The sequence below is a fragment of the Rhinolophus ferrumequinum genome, chromosome 10 (assembly GCF_004115265.2).
Source record: "Rhinolophus ferrumequinum isolate MPI-CBG mRhiFer1 chromosome 10, mRhiFer1_v1.p, whole genome shotgun sequence".
Lineage (NCBI taxonomy): Eukaryota > Metazoa > Chordata > Mammalia > Chiroptera > Rhinolophidae > Rhinolophus > Rhinolophus ferrumequinum.
The window spans coordinates 75,960,299-75,978,109 of NC_046293.1; the positions used below are offsets into that span (position 1 = coordinate 75,960,299).

Below are 17,811 nucleotides of genomic sequence, written 5' to 3' on the forward strand. Positions count from 1 at the left end.
GCATTTAACCAGCTACTTTGAAATTAAGTAGTAAATTTTATTATCATATGTCTTGAGAATATGTCATGTTACTTTTAAAGTAAAATGAACATTTTTCAACGGAGATTCAGGTTTTGTGAAGACTCTCTGGCCTGAGTTAAAAAGTTGTAAAATACAGATTTTCATTTTTTATAGAGACATGTAGTAGGATACAGTTAGCTAAAAGCACCAGTAAAAGCTGATTGAGAGAAAAACAGTAAGAAGTTGAATGAGGCTTCAGCTGGGTACAGAAATTCTGTGTTGCTTCTTTTCAGAAGGTTCATCTCTTGTCTTTTGAATAGAAAAAAGAAATAGAAAATAATGGAGCTGACAAGAATAAAATGAAAGTGTCTCATTGACGCAACTAGACTAAAATAGTTTAAAAAGTAAATTTGCTAAATTGTTAAGGCCCCATTTAAACATTGGATTCCTGATGAAATCAAGCATGGTTGTTTTCCAGTTGGGATGGAGTATTCACAGAAGATCAAAAGCATATGGTTTCCTTTCCCTTAAGAATGGAGTGGCACATCTTTTTTTTCCTGCTCTAATGACTGTGAGTAGGCCATATGGTAAAACACAAACTAACAAATAAAACCAATAATACCAGACCACAACAGACTCAGTGAAAATGGAAAATAATCCTATGTGGCTGTGTTATCGATGAAGCAGGTGACATACTGCTGATTCAGTCTTTGAGGTTACTCATAACAAAACTTGTAGAACCTTTATAGGCTTTTGAAAACCCTCAAATCTAAAATGAGCATTGCCTTAGATTGAATATATTTACCGTGGTGATATTTCAAAGGAATTGAAACTAGTGTATGATTAAAACAAGTATGAATTTAAATAATTCTGATATCCATATTAGCTTTTGTGTTTGATTCTTAAAATGTTAACATTTATTTTATTAAATATATATGTGAAATATATTATTCATTGAGAAATATATATGTATAACTATACACACATACAGTTTATAGTTGTACTATTTAAAGAATACTGCCAAAACAAATACCCATTTTGCAGCTTCAGAAAAAAATATTACCAGTGTCCCTGAAGTCCTGCCCTCATACCTCTCCTTATTTCAGTTTCTTTATTTTAAAAAATTTTTCAATTACAGTTGACATACAGTGTTATATTTGTTTCAGTTGTATAACATACTGATTAGACATTTATATAACTTATGAAGTGATCACCCTGATAAGTCTAGTACCCATCTGACACCATACATTGTTATTACAATATTATTGACTGTATTTTCCATGTTGTACCTTACATGCCCTTGACTATTTTTATGACTAACAATTTGTACTTCTTAATCCCTTTCCCATTTTCACCCATCCCTCCAAGGCCCTTCCCATCTGGCAACCATCAAAATACTCTCTGTATCTATGAGTTTGTTTCTGTTCAGTTTGCTCATTCGTTTACTTTGTGTTTTTTTTCTTTTAGATTCCACATATAAGTGAAATCACGTGGTACTTGTCTTTTTTTAACTTATTTCACTTAGCCTAATACCCTCGATGTTGTTGCGGATGGTAAGATTTCATTCTTTTTATGGCTGAGTAATATTCCATTGTATATACATAGCATCTCTTCTTTATCCATTTGCCTATCTGTAAACACTTAGATTGCTTCCAGATATTGTCTGTTGTAAATAATGCTGCAATGAACGTAGGGATGCTGTGTTTTTTTGAATTAATGTTTTGGGTTTCTTTGGATAAATACCCAGAAGTGTAATTACTGGGTCCTTCTTTGTCTCATGTTACAGCTTTTGTTTTAAAGTATGTTTTGTCTAATTTAAGTATTGCTACCCCAGCTTTTTGTTTGTTGCCATTTGCATGAAATCATATCTTTTTCCATGCTGTTATTTTCAGTCTGTGTGTGTCTTTTTGATCTGAAGTGGGTCTCTTATAGGCAGCATATGTATGAGTCTTGTTTTTATTGTCCATTCAGCTGCCCTATGTCTTTTGACTGGAACATTTAATTCATTTACATTTAAAGTACTTATTGATAGGTAAGTAGCTATTGACATTTTGTTATTCATATTTTTAATCTTTTTGTTCTTCTTAAAGAAGTCCCTTTAACATATCTTGTAATACTGGTTTGGTGGTGATCAACTCCTTTAACTTGTTCTTGTCTGGGAAGCTCATTTAACCTCCTTTGATTTTAAATAATAGTTTTGCTGGTTATAGGTCCTTACACTTCATTACTTTCAATATATCTTGCCAGTCCCTTCTGGATTGCAAAGTTTCTGTTAAGAGAAATCAGCTGACAGTCTTATGGGAGCTCCCTTGTAGATAACTAACTGCTTTTCTCTTGCTGCTTTTAACATTCTCTTTTTGTTTTTAATCTTTGGCATTTTAATTGTGATGTGTCTCAGTGTGGGCCTCTTTGGGTCCATCTTGTTTGGGACTCTGCACTTCCTGGGCTTATATGTCTATTTCCTTTGCCAGATTAAGAAAGTTTTCAGTCATTATTTCTTAACAGGTTTTCAATTCCTTGTTCTCTCTCTCTTCTCCTTCTGGTACCCCTATGATGAGAATGTTGGTACACTTGATGTTGTCCCATAGGTCCCTTAAACTACCTTCATTCTTTTTTTTGTTTCTTTCTGCTGTTCTCATTGGGTGTTTTCTGCTACCTTGTCTTCCAAATTGCTGATACGAACCTCTGCTTCACCTCATCTGCTGTTGATTCCCTCTAACATATCCTCCATTTCAGTTACTATATTCTTCATTTCTGATTGGTTCTTTTTTATGTTTTCTGTCTCCAGTTTTATATTTCCTTTCTCTTTGTTGAAATTCTCCCTAAGATCACTGAGCATCGTCATAACCAGTGTTTTGAACTCTGCATCTGGTAGATTGCATGTCTCCATATTGTTTAGTTCTTTTTCTGGAGCTTTGTTCTGCTCTTTCATTTGGGGCATGTTTCTTTGTCTCCCCATTTTGGTTACCTCCCTGTGTTTGTTTCTATGTATTAGGTAGGGCTGCTACATCTCCCTGTCTTAGTAGAGTGGTCTTATGTAGTGTTCTGTGGGTCCCAGGGGTGCAGGATCTCTGGTCATCTGAGCCGGATGCTACAGGTGTGTCCCTTGTGTGGGTTGTGTGTGTCCTCCTGCTGTAATTGAGCCCTGATTGTTGCTGGCACATTCATTGGAGAGATTGACCCTCAGGCTGATTGACTGTGAGGACTGGCCATGGCCATAGTGGAGGACCTGTAGCATTTTTATGTGTTCTGTACAAGGAGGGAATTTCAGAACGTTGAGTTTCACTGTACTACCAGAAAGAGAAACCTAAGAAATATTTCCAAATCTGGCATGTAATACTGAATAGTTAGCTATGTTAGAAGTTATATGGAGTTGTTAATTTAAGATCATAGCAGATATTTAAAAAATTTTTAATTCTTCAACAAAAGAGAGCTAAAGCTGCTAAAGTAAGCTAAAAAATATATTAGAGTACTGTCTCATGTAAAATCAAATTATAGGTGTTTGACCCTGACAAAACACAAAAGGGTAAAATATATTCATATCCTGTTGTAATATAAAGATTTAGATAATGTTACAGATATAGCAGATTTTTGAGCAGACAATGTACTTTTTAGTTTTACCCTGTTACACACATACCTATTACAGGTGACTGTGGATTTAAAAGAAAATTTCATTTAAGTCTCAAGGGATTGTGGGAAAATCTGAGATGTTCCAAGTGCTATAATTATTGAAAAATTATTGTCTGTAGAGGACTATTTATATATAACTCTATAGGAAGATGACTAAAACAAAGTGTGAGCCCTATTTTTATGTGTATGGGTATTAACTTAAAAATCTCATCTTTTTCACTTTGAATATTAGTGTTAACTTTATTTGTAATTTAAAAATATGAATATTACCACCTGGGGATCTAGTAGGAACATACATATTATGTGCTTGCTGGAAATTAAATAAGAATCAAATATATTGAAAGTTTTGATTTAAAAAATTATTGTTTTCCAAGTAAAAAAAAAATCATAATGTGATTTAATTAAATAGTAGAGAGAAACAAATTTAAAAAAGACAAAAGCAAATCTTCTTGAGGGCAGAACTATATTATAGGCTTTATTATGTCTTGTATTTAGGATTTTAATTCCCAATAATACTTGCTGCTCCTCTGAACATTCATTCAATTTACACAGCTTAATTCAATTTCCTAACGCAAAATCCCATGGGATATTATATTCAAATATCAACATTAATATCTTTTTCAGAAGTATTGTAGGCATATATTTTAATTAGGAAAACTTTGTAGGAATTGTTAAGTGTAGAAAGAAGGAGGTGGATTAGATATGCAATAGAACAGCTGGGAGTCAGATTTTGACAAGAACAGATTACTTAATTGTCAATGCATTTTTTTTCTTAAGTGCAGTTCTTTGCCTGGGTGCCAGAGGAAACTTACTGTTTTGTAATGTTTGGGGCTCTGCGTGTTGCAGCATGGAGTTTGTATATTAAAGAAATGTGATCAACATGTTTTTCTTCTCTTCTTCTATTGTTGTTCCTCAGGAAACTGGAGTAAATTTCTCAAACTATTTATCATGAGACTACCAGCAAAGATGAGAAAGTTTGAACTATTTTGAGATATTATCTGGTTTTATTAGTTGGTTGACTTTCTTTGAGTTTTACCAATAAGCTTTGATGGTTTACAGTATTCGTGTAGAGCACCTCATATCTATCCACTCTATTTTTGAGGACTGTTAAGTATTTTTCAAAAATGGCTGCAAGTCATGTTCACTCGAGTGATTAAGATGGAATGGTGCTGCCCACTTTCATGTGAATGTTTAACAGTTTTAAAGTAGTATTAAGTTTCTGGGCTTGTGTAAACAAAACAAGCATATTAATGTGACCGTATAAATCCCTGTATTCACTGCATGTTTCTTATCTCCAATTACAATGATATATTTGAAATTACTTTGCTCTTGAAACTGTTATTTGGAAGCTATTGTACAAGATTTTCAAAATCTCTTTTGCTGTTACACTTTAAGGACAACGGTTTTGAGATTCTTCTTGAGGGAAGGTTATACAGTCACGGAAGTACTTCTGGCACCATACTGTGCTCCGTGGTGCAATTCTAGAAGCAAGAGGCTATGTGGTGCTTTGGTCACAGGCCTGCATGCTGTGGTTGTGCTGTTGGTTCTCAGCTCATTCTCCAATTGAGGCTGGAGTCAAGATTTATTTCTGAGGTTTTTAAGTTAAAAATTTAGCCTTCAAATAGTATATCCTAAATCCATTCCTGACTATTTGATAGGAAAATACAGCTTCCTTATGGATTTTAATTAACCTGACATGTAAATCGTCTGAATGTCAATATTATTTAGGACTATTGATAGAATGTATGGATTTTTGCCTCTCAGCAAGATACCTACTGATAATTACTGGTTGGTAATCTTCATTAACCACTATATGTTTCCAGTGGATGTGTTTGGTGCAAAAGATCCTTTAATGGCTTGTGAGTATTCCCTCTTGAGATCCATGCTGGTTAAGATTAGAGCTGCAGGAGAGTAAGCCAGCCCTTCTCTGTTTATACTGCTCAACTGATGTGATAATGTCGTTTTCATGCAGTGCATTGAGCGTTTTGATTTTGACACTTGTCGTGATACTTCCTATCTTACCTCTTTGTGTACTAGTTTTTTATGAGTTGTATATTTACGACTGTTAAGTGAAAAACACCATTCTTTGTTTCAGTGACAAGTTTTCCAAGTGATGCAAAAATGCCTCATACTCAAGTATTTGTTGTATAGTCTTTCAGAACCCTTATCTGGTTGTCCTACAGCAGAAAAAGGGACAAAGACAATTCATGTCCCCTTTACTAGCCAGCTCGAAGTACAGAAAAAAAAAAAAACTTTAAAATGATAGTTGCTCAAGATTTGTGCATATAGCAAAGTAATTGATACTTATTTTTAGAAATTTTGTATAGCTATTTAATAAATCACTGTTCTTTTTTCTCATTAACATGCATAAGTATTTTTCTACACCCTTAAGTATTTTTATTCTTGAAATGTGTTTTTTTGCTGAGTATTTTTAACCCCCTTTTCCCTAGTATTAACTATACTTTTTCTCTATTCAGCACTGTTTTATTGATAAAAGTGACTGTCAAAAATTAATATATAGAAGTTAATATAGATTATAATGTACTGGTGTACTATATTTGAGATGTACTGTATTTGTATCTTAGAAGTAGAATTTTTTTTTTATAAAATGAAACATAATCTTGAGAATTTTCCTTATTTTTCTTACCTTAAAATTGGCTTCCAGACTATTTAATGTTGCCTTGAGTTTTTTTATTAGCCTGGATTGGCTTGGCAGTGGAATTCTTAATAGCATGTTGACATAGAAAGAATACAGGAGATGTACTGTAAAAGTATATATCTGCTTGGTTATGCTTTTCATCGGTGATAACTTATCAATGAAATATCCTTCCTTTTTCATAATAATGTACTTTTCAGAGAGTTACACATCTGTTATTTAATCATCTTAGTGATGCTAGAATTTAATTTGGGCAAGTGTTGTTACACCTATTTTACAGGTGAGAAACTAAGAGAGGCAGTATGCTTATGGAGAAACAGCATGGTAAAGAGTGCAAATTTTGCAGTAAGGTCGATCTGGGTACTAATCCTAACCCAGGCCGTTGATAGCTGTTGATATTATCCTTGTAGTGTTATCATCACAACCTCTCTGAGCCTCAGGGGCTCATCTGTCTAGTGAATGCCGCAGTCCCACTGTGTGAGACAAGAGTACGTGCAGCACACCTAGTCCAATGTTTGGCTCATGTTTCAGGTGTAGTAAATTCTTGCTTTTACTGTTGCTCATAAGAAATTGAAGAGTCAAGTAATTCACTTCAGTGTGCCCAGATCTGGTTAGTAACAGGACTAGCACTAAAACTTAGACTTTGGATATTTTCTTTTACATTTCCACATGAAAGTTCCTTTTAGTGAAACGTAGTAGGAAAGGAACCGTGGGCTATTAGATGGCAGGGACCCATCATCCAAATGATGACAGGATTCACTTATGAGGGTGGATTATAAAAGAGAACAAGGACGGGATTAAAAAAAAGATTCCTTTATTTTTCCTGGAGTTGCTTAGAACTTCTGATCTAGTTGTTCAAGACCACTTTGTCTTTCTAAGTGTTCTTCATCTTTCAGAGCTGAGCCGGACTCAAATGATACCAGTTATGGTAGAAGCAAGCTATAAGGAATTATTTGGAACAGTTCTATTTTTTTAAGGCAATTTAATATAGTTTTTAAAATTTTATCTTTCTTATAAAATATCTTTTAAAATGTCATATATCTATTTAATGTTATTCTTTAAGATACAGGTAACCCCGTATGACACAGTCGTTAGGTTCCTTAAAAAATGCCATGTTATGCGAATCTGCGTTATACAAAACAAAGTACTAGTACAAAAAAGGGGGTTAGGTTCCAAAAATGAAAAAGAACATACTATTTATTTTTCTAATTAAGAGAAATGTCTTTATTAAAGGAATTTTCACCAAAAGTATAACATATTAATATGTATTAATGTTTCTTTCGTCATCACTACTAAGCACCATTAACCAAGGATGTTTTCTTTTTGACAAGATATCTTCATCCTCTGAACTTAATACTCCACGAACAAAATGGATTTAAAATTCTAATAAATTTTAAAATTCTGCAGTCAAATCTGATACGACATCCATGCTTGAATGAAAAATGTCAAATGAGATACCTTTTGCTCTTAAAAGCTCTTACTACGTTCCGTGTTGTTTGGGGAGTTCCCTAATTTCGAATAAGATATTTTTTGCTTTTAAAAGCTCTTATTACACTCCATGTTGTTCAGGGATTTCTCTAATTCTCAAAACATGTTATAGCAAAACTGTGTTATAGAAGTGCCATGTTATATGGGGGTTAATGTATCAGTATATGTTTTATAACTTACATGAAATATATACATAGAAATAAGTATATGCCACGGACAGCTCTATTTTCTGAAATGAAACCAGAAGCAACTCAGCTACTCTTTAGGATTTCCAATCCATCTAACAACTTCATGGACTGAGAGATCAGCCAGATATGAGGAATTGCTGAAAAGCCTTGACTGAGTTGGTATATCTGTTATATAAATAGAGTCAGTATTTGTGGCATGCCAATTATATATTCACCAAGTGTTTTATTGATTACTTTCAACAGTGTGATAAGCAAAAAAGAATCTGCTGGTAAAGATTTGAGGAGAACCTCAAGGTTCAGGTGTTTCCAAATTCTTCCCCTTTGTCCAAGCGTTGTATTTATAAATGCAAATTGTATTTACTCTCCTAATATTTAATACTGTAAGACAGTTAATCAGAAGCTTTGCAGAGAGCACATTGCTATTTAGAAAAGGACATAGAACAGATTCTTTGTTTATTGGTTTGTTTTGGTGGAGGGGCCATGGGAGAAATTCTGAGCTCAGATGGAAAATGAATGAGTGCAGGCAGGTGAAGGTCAGACGTAGCATTAGAGACTGGGCTGTGGATGTGGGGATGGCCCACAATCAACGTTAGGAATATGGGAGACATTGTAGATGTTAAATGCTAAAAACAAACCTAGATATGTTAAAACAAATAAAACCAGCCACTGAGTTACACACGTAGATCTTAAAATATGTACATCGATATTAGAGTGACTAACTGTTAACAAGACTAGTATTGTGCACGTTATTGGAGCACAAAATATAATTGTTTCATTTTTTAATACTTTTTTCCCCCTTATTAGGAATAAGTTTAGTTTCAGGTCTATCTGAATTTAACCCACGATAGGAAAACAAGAGAAATAAGTGCGCATTTTAAAATTGCTATACTTAGAATGTGTAAATATGTGTTCTGGTATTCTGGTATCATGGTAATCATAATCTTTACATTATGTCCACTTTTCCACTTAAGATTTTAACCAAATGTGTTTTTAACCCACTTAACATTTTTTTATTTTTGTAACAATCCAAGGTATAATCGCTTTAAGAAAAATAAATTCTCATAGGCTTTTATAAGGGCTCTTATTTCCCTGGAGTCATATAAAGTGACTATCATACAATTAGTGCAGCGCCCAGACTACAAATGTTGACCTCCTCACAATCTTTACTAATGGATGGAGTGTGAAAACATTGTGGTTAAAAAAAAATAACATTCACATTTATCTTGAGTTCCATATAGTTAAGTGGCTCTTTTCCCACCTTCCTTTGCTTTATTTCTTCTTTTTTCCCTGTTCTCCTTTGAGATTACAAAGTTTAACATAATTAACCTTTATATTTTAAAATATTTATTTAAATTATAGCTTTGGTAAAACCATTTTTGGACTGCAAGTCCAAGTGTTCCATAGACATTGAAAACAAGGGCTTTGGAACCAGGCAGACAGACACAACTTTTAGCTCTGTTATCTCTTGAGTGTCACTTTACTTCTCTGACTCACACTTTCCCACCTAATATCAACTGAATGATAATCTCATTTGTTGTGAGGAGTAAAATAGATAAATTCAGCTTAAAATAGTTCTTTAATCTAAGTAGAAAAAAATTTTTATCAGATACATTAGGTACTCCTGTATTTTTTTTCTTTAGCAGTTGGTCTGGCCCAGACAACTGGCAAAGTTTCCATTTTTAACCCTTTTTGGTGGTAGCATTTCTGATTTTAAACAAATAACTCAAAGTTGGAGGAAACAAAATTTACGATTTATCACCTTATTTAATGCAGTTAAATGCCCCAATGTTGTCAGATTTTGCAGAGAACTCAAGATTTTGATATAGGAACTACAGACATATGTTAAAGTTCTAAAGTAAAAATAAATTGTAACTGAAGGCAAAAGTGAAAAATGAGAGTCCTTACAATTTTAGAGGTGTGTTCAGTGCACTAGGAAAGTGAAACTGCTGAGAATGATAACCCAAAGAGACATAATTGTTTATGTATAACTGAATATTAATTAGCTAAATTTTAAATATAATATTGATAAAATCATTCATCTTTTTAGTGAATTTTGAAGAGCAATGTATTCCAAAATCATAAGAAAATTATTTTAACCTTTCTAATTAATATACATAACTTCTTCAAAATTTTGATGTCAAGTAAAAACATTCTTGAAAAAATTGCTCAAATCATCCTGCATTGATTTTGTGAACTATATCAGAGTTATGAAATTGCAATTGTTACTTTAGAGTAAGTCTGATTTTACTCTATAAACTTAGAACTACTATGTATTTGAAATGAGGGCTTTGAAAAAACTTTGGAGTGTTTATTGCTGTAAGATCACTTAGCCTTTCTAGAGGGAGCTCAGATTTGATTTTCTCTTTAGAACAACATTAGCAAGATGGGAATATTTAATTGTTTTTCTGCCTTTCAAAGAACATAAAATAAACTGGCAGATTGTGGACTAAATACAAGAGAAGCTTTCCTTGTGAATTAAGGTCAAGTTTCTTAGTAAGTGGATACCTTTTAGATGCAATTGAATATCAGTGTGAAGGGCCCTTGAGAAACAAGAGTTATTCCTGCTTCATCGCTTCCTGATTTCTTAATGGAAAAATTTCATTTTCTTTTTGAAAATAACTTCACAGACCAGACTTTCTAAAGCTTTCCCAGAGATATCTAGTAGCATCTGTTTGCCTTTCCTTAACGTAATCATCATATATGCTTAATCTTAGGACATCATGTAAAACAAGTGATGTACTTGTTAAACAATGCCTGTTAAATCTCTGTCACATGTAAGGCATCTGTAGGGCACTTAGACTAAAGCTCTTGATAAATGTACCCAAACCCCCAGCATCTTTGAGCAACAACCATTTGTTTACACAGGTACAATAGGTTCTATTTCCAATGAGTTAACTGGAAAATGGGAACTTTAAAGTTAAATTCCCAAAGAAATGTAAAGTACTTAATATATTGTTTGGCATTAATTTTTTTCTGGGATAAAAAATACATTATGAAATATGGGTGGGTACCAGATAGCTTTATTTTGTTCTTGGAGTTTTTTGCCCCCAGCATATATCAGGGGATTACTTATTTGGATAATTTATTTTGTTTTCATATTATACTCCAGTCCCTCAAATATGTAAAAAATACTGAGTATTATAATATTCTAATGCCTGGAAACAGATCTGGATCTCCCTTATTATTAACTTTGCTACTTAGGGAGTTGATCTCAGTTTTCTCATCAATGAAATGGGTATAGTAACATATCTCAAAGGTTTTTATTAGGGTAAATAAATTCTGGACATGTCAAGCAAATAGTAAGTTTTAAATAAATGAAAGTACTATTATTATCGTTTATTATCGTCATGTATATATTTATTCCTTCTTCACCTTGTCTTGTGCCTTCTCTTTCTTTTCTTTTCTGCCAGTTGGATTCATAGTACTGTGAGGAAAAGCCATGAGCTGGGACAGTAGTTCCCCTCAAATGAGAGCAACTTCTTACAATATTCATTTTGTAAAACAACAGAAATAAACTGAGTATTCTGAATATTTTGATAAAATTCCATGTTGGAAAAAACATAAAAGTTACATTGAGATTTTAGAATAAACTAATTATATTTTTTGGAACTTCAAATAAGTGCTTTATTATATTATTTCCAGAGTTTAAAGTGTGAATTAGATTCATCTCTTCACACTTGTCTATTAAAATTCAGACTTTAAAAACATGGACAGGTTTTTTTTTTTTAGGTTTCATCAAAATTTCTTGGAAGAATTTTGAGTATTTCATTACAATAAAACTGTACTTTTAAAAATTACAACGTGAAATGAGCACATCAATAAAATCTATGGGCTTAGAAATGTTAAAATGTAAATCACATTACATTTTAATGAAAATACAAGATCTTTAAGTTCTATTGGTCCAAGGTATAATTACCAAGTGAAAATTTGAAGATAATCCCAAACATCTGTTTCGTTTAAGAAAAAATTTAGTGAATGTTAAAACTCTTTATATTCCTTAAATAGGATATAGGATAACCCCATCTTTATTTTAAAAGAATGTAGGGTGTGACTTTAATTTTTCTTTTTCCCCCATCTTTTCTCCCCTCCCATCTATTTCCATTTTCTCCCCTCCCCTCGAACCCAGTTGCAGAAGGTTAGATTTATTCTTCAATTCATGGCCTGTTTTCAGAATGATCCCTGCAAGTTTCCTTTCTTTTATTCATGTATTTATTCCCTTTTATCTCTATTCCTAACTTCATTTTCCCTTTGCACCCTAGGAAACTGCTTTAATGTACTCAATTTGCATCCTTAAATTTATAATATACTCTTGTAACATATGTAGTGATATTTTGGGTGGGAATGAATTCTTAATATTTATAACTGGTGCTGTGACGGAGAATGCATTCAATATTTTGACTCTTTGTCAGCATTTTAAGGTTCATTCATGTTACAATGTTTACATAGAATTTGTGGGTACACAGTAATCCCTGAAGTTTTTATATCCCATGGGTTCTCCCAGGTCAATTACTTCATTATCATCCAACACTGAGAGTCTTGCATTAAACATCTTCTTACATGTTTTCCTAGGTGAGAATTTCTTTGGGAGTCAGATTGCTGGTCAGGACTTACCCTTGACTTCATCGATGACATTTGATTTGCTGTACTGCCACCAACAGTACACAGGGTCCTTCCCTCACATCTTCACTAGTACTTGGCTTTATCCAGTTTTCTAATTTTTGCCGATCTGAGTATAAAATCTATTTTATTGTAATTTGCATTTTTCTGGGTTACTAAGAAATTTGAGGATTAGTTATAATGCTGGGTATTTTTACCCTTTTTAATAGATTCTTTGTCATTATCTTTTGCCCATTTTTTCCCTCTATTGGATTTATCTTTTTGTTGTTGTTGCTTTGTTAGGAGTCCTATTATTTTCTAAGAACAGTCTATTGTTCAGATGTTTGAAATATCTTTGCCTAGTGTATTATGCGTTTTTATCTTTGTTCATGATATTCTTCAATAAATAGAAGTTCTTCAGTTTGGGTACTCAAATTCATCAACATTTTACCTTTTGAGTTATATTTGGAGGTCGTTTTAAGAAATCCCTTTCCCTTCCAAAGAGATATTCTCCAGCATATTTTTCTGTTAGTTTTACCTTTTCATATTTAAGTTATAAAACTACCTGGAGATTACATTTCTATATAGTGAATATGGTATACAAATCTAGTTTCACTTTTACGTATTATGTTTAGGATACATTTTTTTAGTTCCTTAATAAATGATGCTAAAATGTTGATTGGAATTATGGAGAATTTATAGATTACTTTTGGGAAAATTCACATCTTTATAATGTTAAATTGTCCCATTCATGAGCCTTGGAATATTCTTCCATATCTTTCTAATTTTGGTTTGTATACTTTCAACTAGTCAACCAACAAGATTTAAAAATTGACTTGATATAAAAAAATGTTGACTTGGTTGATGGGATCAAATTTGTCATGAGAAAAAAGTCCATTACACTGATTAATTCTATAGGTTAATTATGTAGATGTGAAATCAACACATTAGCCCTTTTAAAACATATTTATTGTAGTGCACTTTAATTTATTTCCTTTTAAACTGTATCTGCATTAGCTAGATTTTAAATGGCTTCTCAATTCAACAGTTATTTCTTTTTCACTTTTTGTTTTATTAAAACATGGTAAATTAATAGCTTTTATGAAAAGAATTACTATTTATTTGACTACTAATAGGATTTTTTACTGTAGGTCATATTCTTTAGGGTGTCTTTATATATTTGGAAGTGATCGTTATGGTAGCATTGAGTTTTCGTAGTGTTGATGCAAAAATCAATCATATTTCAATTTGAAAATGTGGAAATAGTGATAGCCGTTTTCATACCCAAAGACAGTGTGTGACAATTTCAGGCTTAGTTTTGGCAGCTCTTACTTTTAAAACCTAAAATCTATTTTGGTAAACACTGTTTTGAAGATCAATTATCTAAGGAAGACAGGATTTTGAAAAGGAATTGTTGGGCGGGCCCGGTGGCTCAGGTGGTTGGAGCTCCAGGCTCCTAAGCCTAAGTCGCCAGTTCAATTCCCACATGAGCCAGTGAGCTGCGCCCTCTACAGCTAAGATTGTGAACAACAGCTCTCCCTGGAGCTGGGCTACGGTGAGCAGCCATGGGCTGCTGAGTGCCGTTGTGTGCTGCCATGGGCTACCGTGCGTTGTCATGAGCTACCATGAGCAGCTTGTGGCCACCATGAGTGGCCGGCAGCCGGCGTGAGCTGGCGTGAGCTGCTGTGAGCGATCAACGCCTGACTGTTTCAGCCAGGGGAATGCTCCGCAAGGCTGATAATACCAGCATGGGCCAGAGAGCTGTGTCCTACACAACTAGACTGAGAAACAACAGCTAGAACCATTGTGTGGGAGAAGGGATAGGCGGAAGAAGGGGGGAAAATAAAAGAAAAGCACTTGTCTTCATATTTGAGTATGATTAAATCCTCTTATGTTGACATCCTTCAAAGACCACCAGGAACATACCTGTAGTGAAGAAGGTGGCTTAATTACTCCTTCTTCTGGTGCACTGAGGTACCACTACACCATGGGGACCCTTGGGCATCTCATTATTTGTCCTATCACAGGATTTGGACTTTGTTGGGTGATTTGGTAGAGGGTCTAAGGAAGGACAGGTGTTTTCTAGATTGGATGCTAGGGCAATTCTGTGACTGGATAAAAAAGTCATTTACTTAGCAAGAGGGGACGTGTTTGGTATTTTTTGGGTTGTACAGTGACCTTTTCCTTTTTTGTGTTTAATGAAATTATCAAGTAGTCTTAATTTTGTCTCATTTATCATGTTCTCAGAAGTCTTGTCTCAAGCTGGTATTCTATAAGATTGTGTATGTACAGTAGGACAAAAATTCCGGTTGGTGAATGTCAGGTCAGCTCTGGACATCAAAGACTTCCCTCCCTCTCCCTCACTGCCATCTAACCTGCCTCCTCCTTCCCCCTTTTCTCCCTCTGTCCCTTCCTCACGTCCTCTCTCATCCATGAGCATTTAAAATTGTTTGTAAAATATGTGCTTAATTTGGGAATTTTCTTTGTATGTTCCCAGTCACCCAACCAGTGACTTCAAGATGTGAGAGATTTACACTTGGAAGAAAAACAAGAAATTCCTTGCACACTGTGGCTTTGCCACAGATAACGTTGCTGATGATTTTAAAGTTCTTAATTGTAATCCCACTTTGAAATAAACATCTCCTTTGTTGCCTGCCCCAGTGGAAACCACCCTAATCTTGTCTCTGCATTCACTGCAGTTACTTTTTGCCTGGTCTCAGTTCATTCTTTTATTTCCTTGCAGTGAATACCTCCTCCAGAGAGGAGGCAGAGTGATCTTTGCAAAAATGTTAAGTCATAGTGCAAAACTCTCTGAAAGCCTTCCCCCACCCATTGCAAATAAAATAACCCCCAGACTTATTATGGCCACCAGACTCCTGCTTATATCTGTGACTTCATCATGGCTTTCCCTTTCATTTTGCAGCCACATCTGGCTGGTCTTTTTGTTCTTGGCAATATCAAATACATTCTTGTTTTATATCCCTTGCTCTAATTATTCCTCTTACCTGGAATCATCAATCTTTGCAAGGCTGGTTCCTTATCCTTAATTCCATAGAGATCACACACTTTCCCTGTGTATAAATTATCACTATCTAAATTACCTTCATCCATTCCATCTTAACTTTGTTTTCTGTTAGTTGTAGCACTTATCACTATCTGAAATTAATACGTTTATTCTACTGCATGATCCTTCATGCCCATCCCACTTCTCTTCCCTCTTCACTCACACACATAAGCTCCCGGTGGTGCGAACTTGTGTATCTGTACCTTTCTAAGTGCCCAGCCCCGAATGAAATACCTAGCAGAAAATAGGTGCTTAACAAATACCTATCTGTTTAGCAAATGAATACATTTATGAATGAGTAAATGAACCAAAAAGCAAATAAATGAGTGAACATATATTCTAGACATAACTATAACTTGATGTCTGTTGACTATTAACAAGAGAAACACATGTTGATTATTTAATTAAGATATAAGTACTGAAAAAAAATGTCACTCTGTTTCTCTGGAAATACTCCTTCAAATAATCAAGATAATTCCTTGCTATTATTTTTTTTTAAGCGTCTATCCCATGGTTTAGATGGGATAGCCTTATAATAATGTTTTCCTGGTGTTTCAAATAATATGTGGATGCATTTCTTTAGAGTGATCCCAATGGAGGTAGATTTTCATTAACTAAGGCCACAAGCAAAGCGGAACTTTGGGAGAGGTGAGGTGGGCTGAAAAATAGCCTGGTTATTTGAAGTCCCCATACAGTCATACTTTATTAATTGGGGGTGGGGGGGTTATATATAAAATACATGTGTTGTTATGCCTATTAAGTTTGAAGATAATTTATTTTACTATTTGTTTTTCTTACTTTGTATTTCATGTTGCATTCAGTATTTGAATTTGACAATATTTTAAAGGAACTGTTTTATCTTTCAATTTAAGCAGTCAGTTTTCTATTGACTCATAATACCAAGGCCTAATTCATAGTGTGTGAAAGTTGCTTTGCAGTGAAAGACAAAATGTGGTTTGAAGATGTTAGGTGGAGGGTGGAAAAGGTTTGGAAGCATCCAGCCTTGGGTGGGAGTTCCTGTTCTAATTAATGCTTCCATATTAAATTGGCAAGCTCTTTAGTGTCTCTGAGTCTGTTTCCTCATCCACAAAGGAGGCATGATATTTATGTACAGGACTGTTGAGAACTCACCTGATTTATTTCAGGTGTGTAGCATGGTATGTGACATTATTTGGTGGTGGATAATTTTAAGTTCAGTGCTTTTCCTCTGTTTTCCAGCAGCAGCAAAAGGAGGTATTTAACTTTCCATACAAAAGATTATTATTCTCTGTAGATAGTATAAGGGCATAAAGTGCATAGTATTTCACATTTCTGTAATCATGTTTGACATTGTAAATTACAAAGAATATCAACCACAATGATATTAATGATAATAGCAAATATTTATTATGTGTCATGTGTTAGCCACTGTCTTAAATATCCTACATATATTAACTAATTTAATCCTCATCACAAAGCCCGTGAGATACTAATTATTTTCCCCATTTTACAGATGAGTAAACTGAGGCACGGAGTATTAAATTATAGGACACACAGGCACATAAGGAAGTGAAACATTCTAAACTTTATTATGCACTGAAAAATTGATACTTCCAAACCCCTTTCATTCTTTAGATGGACAGTAGTACCCGAATAAATATATCTTGATACCCATAGACCTTCTTCCAATCCCTGTGTTCTAGCTGGGACAAGTCTGATTTCAGGACTTGACACCTCGTCTCTTTGTGGGAAGGAAAGAAGACAAGAGAAGCATCTCAGTTTGAGAGAGAGTTCTGCTTGAGAGCCACGCTCTGTGGGCCGCTGTTAATGCCATGACTTTATTCTTTTTAATGTTGAGAAATCATGATTATTTGGGATGGTTTTAAAAACAAGCCGCATACAGAAAATAATAGATTTTTTTAAAACATGATTACATGTGGAAATACTGAGATACTGATTTTCACACAAACACATGTATTAGCAGGAAGGGTATAAAAGAACATCTCAATAAACCACATATATACTCAACTGTTTTAAGAAGCATAATGTTTTCCTGATACGTTCCAGTGACTATCAAACCCGTATATAGCTTTGATCTTGTTTAGTTATCTCGCTTTTTATCCCTCCTTCTTCTATGTCATTTATCAGGGTTTTAAATATTTGAATGAAATCTTTGTTTATTTTAAGATGACTTCTTACAGTTTCTGGTT

At 34.0% G+C, this 17,811-nt stretch overlaps 1 protein-coding gene across 1 annotated transcript in view; it reads left to right on the forward strand.

Annotated features, from left to right (window-relative positions):
- Window positions 1-17,811, forward strand: part of TMTC2 (transmembrane O-mannosyltransferase targeting cadherins 2) — a 399,668-nt gene that overhangs the window by 213,038 nt on the left and 168,819 nt on the right. The gene's annotated exons all lie outside the window — the stretch shown is intronic.